The sequence below is a fragment of the Lolium rigidum genome, chromosome 1, assembly GCF_022539505.1.
Source record: "Lolium rigidum isolate FL_2022 chromosome 1, APGP_CSIRO_Lrig_0.1, whole genome shotgun sequence".
Lineage (NCBI taxonomy): Eukaryota > Viridiplantae > Streptophyta > Magnoliopsida > Poales > Poaceae > Lolium > Lolium rigidum.
In genome coordinates, this window is record NC_061508.1 from 22,868,401 (window position 1) to 22,876,136 (window position 7,736).

Sequence of the window (7,736 nt, forward strand, 5' to 3'; positions counted from 1 at the left end):
CGGCCTCCTTCTACTCGTCCCACCCTTGGGAAAGCCCACGAACGTCTTCGCCGGCGTCTTCCACCTCAACCTGCAATACCCACAAGGTGAGCTCCCCCTGTTCTTGACTCTCTTTTGTGCCATGACTGCGTCTCGTGTTTTTAGAACAGAATGAAACATCAAACTGGCTGTGTGCGCATGCTATTTTTCTCAAATTGGTTATGAATTTGGTTTATCAAGTTACTGGGCATGTCAACTTGATGCACTCATTTTTTTTCTGCTGTTAAAAACGTGACACCCAAGGAGAGTCGAGGTTGATTGCGTAGATGTTGATTTCTCCTGTCAAGTGGCTGGCCTGTGAGTTCTACGTTTATTGCAATACTTCTATATCAACCAAAAGCAGCACAGGATGTTCATCTTATAACACCAGGTCAAACTGTTGCACGGAACTTGTCTGGCCGGCGGCGGTGCGTTGGCTTGCGCGTGGGCCCGGTGTGCCCAGGCGGGGTCTTCTATGTAACCGGGTGGTTGGTGCAGAGATGTTGTGCCCGCTGTACCGGACACCCTCCGCCGCCATACCTTCCCTCGCTGGCCGCATGTGGGCCAGGTAGGCTTGGATATGGCGACCTTCTCTGCCTGTTCGTTGGTGTTTGTGTCTTGCTATTGCGCGACCGTGGACGTTGTGGCGGCGACCTCGGATGGAGAGGCTGCGTGTTTGTCTTTACGGCAGACAGCATTGCAGCGATGGTGTTCGCGTCTTCGTTTGGCTGCAGGGCAACGAGGGGAGGCAGCGAGGGATCATCGTGTTGTCGGCTTCACGGTGGCGGCTCCCTGGTCTAGATCGAGAGAGCTCGAGTTGTTGGCGGTGGCCCTCTTGTCGGGTTCTTTCGGCAACCCTTGGGTGGCATCGCAAGGTTCTGAGCGAAAGCTCCGCATTATGGCACCAGTTGCGGCGATGCTTACGAGTGTCGCTCTTGTGGGCATCGTTGTGGGTTTCCTTTTCGTGTTAGGGCTCTGGGTGAAAACGCTAGTTCCATATTTGGACTCAGCAGCAACGGTGTTGTACTGCATCGTTACCCTCTTGTAGGCATTCTCGTGGAGCTTAGGGATCTGCTGGTTGTGGCTTCGAGTTCGCCTTGTACCTAACGTGAAGATTCTTCGGCTCTGGCTTCGGATGACCTTATTGGTCTCCTATATCTTACACGTAACCTCGTTGGCATATTTTGGTCGTAGCTATTCGTGGGCAGGATCGACGCTTCTTGGTCCGGATTGAGAGGGTAGGTGGCCCTCTCCAACAATTGCTTGTTGTGTTTGGTGCAAGTGTAGCCCGATGATTTATCAGGAGCCGCGATTTCATTCATGCTCGATAGTCTAAGTTGAGTCTAAGTTGCCTAGTGTGGCTCTCCGATTTCATGCTCGACTTTGAGTTGGGGGCATCCGCTTGCCTCTCATTTGTCGTTTCTTTTGATTTGCTTTGTAAGAGGACTTCCTCACCATTTTGTATCATTTCAATTGTTTCTAGCATTTTTTTATAAAGTGGAGCGAAAGCCTATTTCGAGAAGGAATGAGCGGTTCATATGTAAATCAATCAATTGGGTTTGTAATGACTAGTTTCATATGTACAAACAAAGAACCTTCCATGTGCCTGCGTGCTATCATAGACAAAACAAGTGCAAGTAGATATAATTAAAGAAATGTATGTGTATATACATTCAACTCTTACATCACATCTTGTCGTTTGACTTGGGAAGTTACATAATCTAGTGATTTTATTACTCACTCAACTACCATATGAAGGAAATGAATAGAATTCTGTTTTATCTGTTATCTATGAGTATATTAGAGAAAACTACTTCTTCTGTTTATAAATAAATATAAGACGCTTTAGACATTTTAAAATAAGCTAGATATGCATCGTACTGAGTGAATCTATACATTAAAAGTAGACTAGATACATACCAAAATAGATGAATCTACTAAAAGCTAAATTATCTTATATTATTAGCGAACGGTGGGGGTATTTTCATTCAAACAAGGGAAACTTAAGTGTCTTGGCTTTTGGGCTGAAATAACCTTAGACGCCAAGAAAATAAAAACAATCTTACTGTGCTAATGATTGGTAAGAGGGTGGACGGGGGGGAGTTTGACATATGGCAAGTAGCCTGTTGGTAACATCTTATCCTAAGTGAATGTTTCACATTCTTATTGTTACTAGTTGAATGCATGTGTGTTGCCACGGATTTTAATTTTTTTTCCACACCGCGCTTGTGTAAATATAATGACCATAAAGGAAGTAATAGACCATATTAATCATCATTTCAAATTTTAACACCACTTTTACTGAGGGTAAGACAAGGAGATATCCCATGGTGTATGCTCTTTGCGGATGATGTGGTCCTAATCAATGATAGTCGAACGGGGGTCAATAGGAAGTTAGAACTTTGGAGACAAACCCTGGAATCGAAAGGTTTTAGAGCATCTCCAGTCGCGTCCCCCAAACCGTCCCCCAAAGCGATTTGGGGCGCGCCGGACAAAAAAAGCGTTCCAGCCGCGTCCCCCAAAGCCCATTTTTGTCCGGCGCGGCCCGATACGGTGTCCGGTGCCCCGAGCCCGTCCCCGTCCCACAGGGGACGCTCCGGGGACGCCGGACACAACAAGCGAGGCCAACCGACGCGGGCCCGACGCGTCAGCGGCACGGAAGGCTAAAACCCCGTCGCCTACCTTTGGTCAAGCGACGTTAATGGCGTCCCTGTTTTCCCAGGCGACGCAGGGACGCGTCTCGTCGTGCATGGCCGCGTGGCCGTCCGCGCCGGAGTTATTGCGTGCAACCACCCGCTGCCGCCGCTGTTTTAAGACGCCCTCCAGTTATCGCCGCTCATCATAATCCTTCTCGTCGCCGCCGCCTCCCCTTCCCGGATCCTCTCCTCGCCGCTCAAAAAATGTCGAGCTCGTCCTCCCGCAAGATCGCCGCGGCGAACGGCTTCGGCCGCGGTAGCCTCACCGTGGCGGAGGCGTGGGCGCTGTACCACGCCCGGTATCCAGTCCCGCCGGACATGCGGCTGCCAAGCAGCGGCGGCTGGAAGATGGCCGTGAACGGCATTGGCGTTCCGCCGCCGCCGAAGCCGCGCACGGACTAATGGTGGGACGCCGTCAAGGCCCGTCGGGCTCAACTCACCCGCCAGGAGCGGTTGGATCCGACGTGGGCGGTCGACAACAACGACGCCTGGTGGACGTCGTACTTCCAGGCGAAGTATGACGTCGAGATGCACAGCACCGACGGGCTCGTCGGCGGCCCCAATAGCTGGAACAGGGAAGGCCGCGCCCTGTTCTGGGGCGTTCCGGGGCGCACCCTCGAGAACGTCATCCGCGGCCTCCGCAACGGCGCTCCAAGGCTGGAGATGCCGTCGTCGCCGCCGCCGTCTCCTCAATGGCAGCCGAGGAGGACGACGTACTCGTCCTCCTCGCACTCTTCTTCCTCGGGACCGGCGCGATCGACGCCGTCCTCGTCGTACCGGTCGGCGCCCTACACCGTCCCCAAACGGGAGGTCAAGGAGGAGCCGGCGACGCCCTGTCAACACGAGGCGTGGCGGTAGCGGCAGCGGGCGGCAGCAAGGGAGGCGCGGCGGCGCCCTCCTCATCCCGAAGCCGGAGGTGAAGGAGGAGCCGGAGGAAGCGTCGCAGGCGGCGCTGCCGGCGGTGTACGAGCGGCAGCAGCGGCTCATCGCCAGCGGCGACGACCCCGAGGACTGCCCGGGGCTGCGGGCGGCGTTCATGGCGTCCATGGACGACAAGGACGCTCGGAGGGGCGACCTGGACGCGGCGATCGCCATGTCCATCCGCGACTCCGGCAAGCCGCTGGTGGACCTCACCGACGATGGCGAGGCAGGACCAAGCGGCTTGGTGAAGGACGAGCCCGTGGACGAGCCCGTCGACGAGCGCGGCAAGCAGGAGGTCGTCACCGACGAGATGTACAACTTCCAGCAGTACTACGACGCCTCCGGCCGCCGCAAGTGGTTCTAGATTAGATTTAGTTTTAAAGTTAGTCAATTTTCGTTCGAATCTATGTAAGTTTAGACGAATCTAATCGAATCTAGTTAAGTTTAAAATTTGCGAAATTTTGTTTGGGGGACGCGACTGGGGAGCGACGTCCCCCAAACGCGGCACGAACGAAACACGTCCCCCAAACGCTCAATCCGGCGCGGTTTGGGGGACGGTTTGGGGGACGCGACTGGAGATGCTCTTAGACTTAGTAGAACTAAAACTGAGTACATGATGTGCGGTTTTAGTACTACTAGGCACGAGGAGGAGGAGGTTAGCCTGGATGGGCAGGTGGTGCCTCAGAAGGACACCTTTCGATACTTGGGGTCAATCCTGCACAAGGATGGAGATATTGATGAAGATGTGAACCACCGGATCAAAGCCGGATGGATTAAGTGGCGCCAAGCTTCTGGCATTCTTTGTGATAAGAGAGTGCCACAAAAGCTAAAAGGCAAATTCTATAGGACGGCGGTTTGACCCGCAATGTTGTATGGTGCTGAGTGTTGGCCGACTAAAAGGCGGCATGTTCAACAGTTAGGTGTGGCGGAGATGCGCATGTTGAGATTGATGTGTGGCCACACGAGGAAGGACGGAGTTTGGAATGATGATATACGAGATAGAGTTTGGGTAGCACCGATTGCAGAGAAGCTTGTCCAACATCGTCTAAGATGGTTTGGGCATATTCAGCGCAGGCCTCCAGAAGCTCCAGTGCATAGTGGACGACTAAAGCGTGTTGATAATGTCAAGAGTGGATGTGGTAGACCATACTTGATATGGGATGATTCCGTAAAGAGAGATCTGAAGGACTAGAGTATCACCAAAGAACTAGCCATGGAAAGAGCCGCGTGGAAGCTTGCTATTCATGTGCCAAAACCATGAGTTGGTTACGAGATCTTATGGGTTTCACCTCTAGCCTACCCCAACTTGTTTAGGAATAAAGGCTTTGTTGTTGTAATTTGTGCTGCTGAAACTGACAAGTCATCTTCTTGATATGTTTCACAACATACTTCTATTTCATATTGTTGTTGGGATTTGATGTCGGTTCGTACATGGAGTAACAATTCATATAGGTAACACGACACCAAGAGAGTTGGTTCAAACCTTTCCGATTTAACATCTACACTCGGTATTACGCTTTTTCCAAACACAAAAAGACTTTCCACCTCCCTCTCTCTCTCTCATGGACACACACATAAAACATAGAGTCCGATAGGCATGACAAGGATGCCACCCCCCCCCTCCTCCAGTAGTGTTAACTTGTCGCTCATTCCCATAGCCCATGACTTCAGAGAGATTGCTGCTTCAAAGTTGTGAGAAATCTAGCAAGTTCCACGATAATTTCACAAGGTTCATAAGTCCCAAAGGAGCCTTGATTTCCACCATTAAGGACAGGTGGATAAACAGAAAAAAATGATAATGATGCTATATTAGTTCATCAAAACGCATGCGTAATCTTATACATTTGTTGATAATGATGCTATATTAGTTCAGCAACATGACCGAGAAAAAACAACAGAAGAACCTGTGGACATGTATTATGAAGAAGGGTTGTAGCTTCAAGTAAAAATGACCCTATAATAAGAGAAGCGCATTTGTCGGGCAAAAAAATGTACCAGTTCGATCGAGGTGACACCCACTGTAGTTCTAAAATTTGCAATGAACCAGTAGAGCTAGATAAAATACGAAAAGGTAATTAACATGACTGAGATAGAAATTCAAACCTTCAAAAATATTACAGAAAAAACTGCAATCACATAAAATTGATTTCCCCTTTCAGATTTTCTTGATTGCAAAAGGTTGTGCTTCTTACACAGTTATTAGAAGTTTTTGACAAAATAAGAACCAACAAAGTTATAAAATCGTTTGCACAGTTTGTAGTCTGTTGTACGATATAAATATAGTGGTTGCGTAGATTGCAGTTATAAGATGGAAATGGTAAACTTAGTCTCAGGAAGCAGCAGCAGCTAGCTCTAATGGCTCCCTAGCTTTCCTCCATTGTTGCATCAGAGATGATGTTCTTAGATCCAGTTTTCGTGATAATCCTCTACATTGTCACCTCCTTCATCGTCTTTTGCATCAGATTTAGCCCAAAAGTTGGAACACGTCAGTGCTTGTTGATTCTTAGCTTACTTAGAAATTAGAACTGCACTCAATTATTTATGATGTTGACAACTACACAAGAGTGTCTAGCTCACTACTGCTCTCTTCAACTCAAAGCAAAGCGGGAGCATTCAACACTCGACAGAGATCACAAGCATTAGAACACATCCGATCTATCTCACTTTGAACCTCCTCTCCTCGTAGAATATCTCTCACTCTGCAGGCAAGAAGCGCCCCTGACGTAGACCTTGTATGCAGGCAAAGGGCACTGGCAGAGCTCCCGCGGTAGCAACGGTAGAAAAATACATTGCATGGATTGAAGAAAACATATAGATTTTTAATCAATTACTACAATACAATACATCAAAAGAAGACAAAGGAGATGTTTTACACCACGATCATGTGGAAAAAACAGGTAGGAACCAAAGACACGACCAACCTCCTAAAGGGCACAAGGCTCATGAACTCGTCACACCATGACCATCTCCTTGGCATCCATGTCTGCAGCCATAGCCTCATCTTGACTAACATGGTTATACATAAAGCAAGAAGAGAAACTGATAGAAAGACGGTAAGAATGGAATTATCCAATCCTAGACACAGAACTAAGATATGATCAGACTAATGTGTTGTAGTAAATAGGTGACATATGTGGCATCCACATTAGCTTCTCCTCTCTTTGCTTTCATGAACCAAAATTTATAAAAAATAATAATACAGCTGTCTAAGGAATCACAGTATAACATAAACATCTTAAAATTGTTTGAAAGTTACTGTTATCTTACCATCATTGGCATATATATACCCACCACATTATTTTATTTTATTCATTACAATATTCTTCATAAGTATTCTAATTCGTTACTTTTTACTAGTTATTCGGTGCTCGCCACGGAACTAAATTAGGTATTGGAGATACCAGCATTTATGGAGAGATAAAGCACGTGTGGATCTGAATATGGTTGGCAAGGCTCGGCGCCGCTGTGCTCAAGGCCGTGCTTCAACTCGACTCAAGTATGAAAAGCAGCAAGCATGGCAAACTTTCTCTCCTTTCTTTACCTATTGCCTAACCTCTCATCCACTTCTCTTTGTACAGATCCTCCTTTGAGACGGCAGCGGAGAGACTCCCCGATGACCTCCTTGTTGATATCCTCTCGCGTGTGCCCGTCAAATCACTCTGCCGCTTTAAGTGTGTCTCCAAGCACTGGCTCGGACTCATCGACCACCCCGAGCACCGCAGAAAGCTACCCCAAACCCTGGTCGGGTTCTTCTGCAACAACGACGAATCAGTTATCCAGTTTACCAGTGTAACGGAGAGCAGCTACCCTCTGATTGACACATCTTTCGCATTTCTGCCCAACTGCGGGCAGCTGGAACTTTTGGACTGCTGCGACGGCCTCCTCCTATGCGGCTGCTACACCCAGGGTAATGAGTTCCGTTACGTCGTGTTCAATCCCGTCACAGAGATGTGGGTCATGTTGCCTGACTCCGGCTACAACGGCGAGGTGGGCACAACACGGTTGGGCTTTGATCGCGCTGTGTCTTCCCATTTCCATGTGTTTGTGCTGCTGGAGGGTAACCACGATAGTGACCGTTATATCACCGGAGCGTATCTGTAT

General features: G+C 48.8%; 1 long non-coding RNA gene across 1 annotated transcript; it reads left to right on the forward strand.

Moving 5' to 3' along the window:
- LOC124669412 lies at positions 1 to 7,515 on the forward strand. The gene is made up of 3 exons (XR_006992184.1): positions 1 to 86; positions 6,993 to 7,131; positions 7,214 to 7,515. It is a non-coding gene; the product is annotated as an uncharacterized LOC124669412 (long non-coding RNA).
- Positions 7,516 to 7,736: the final 221 nt, after the last annotated feature.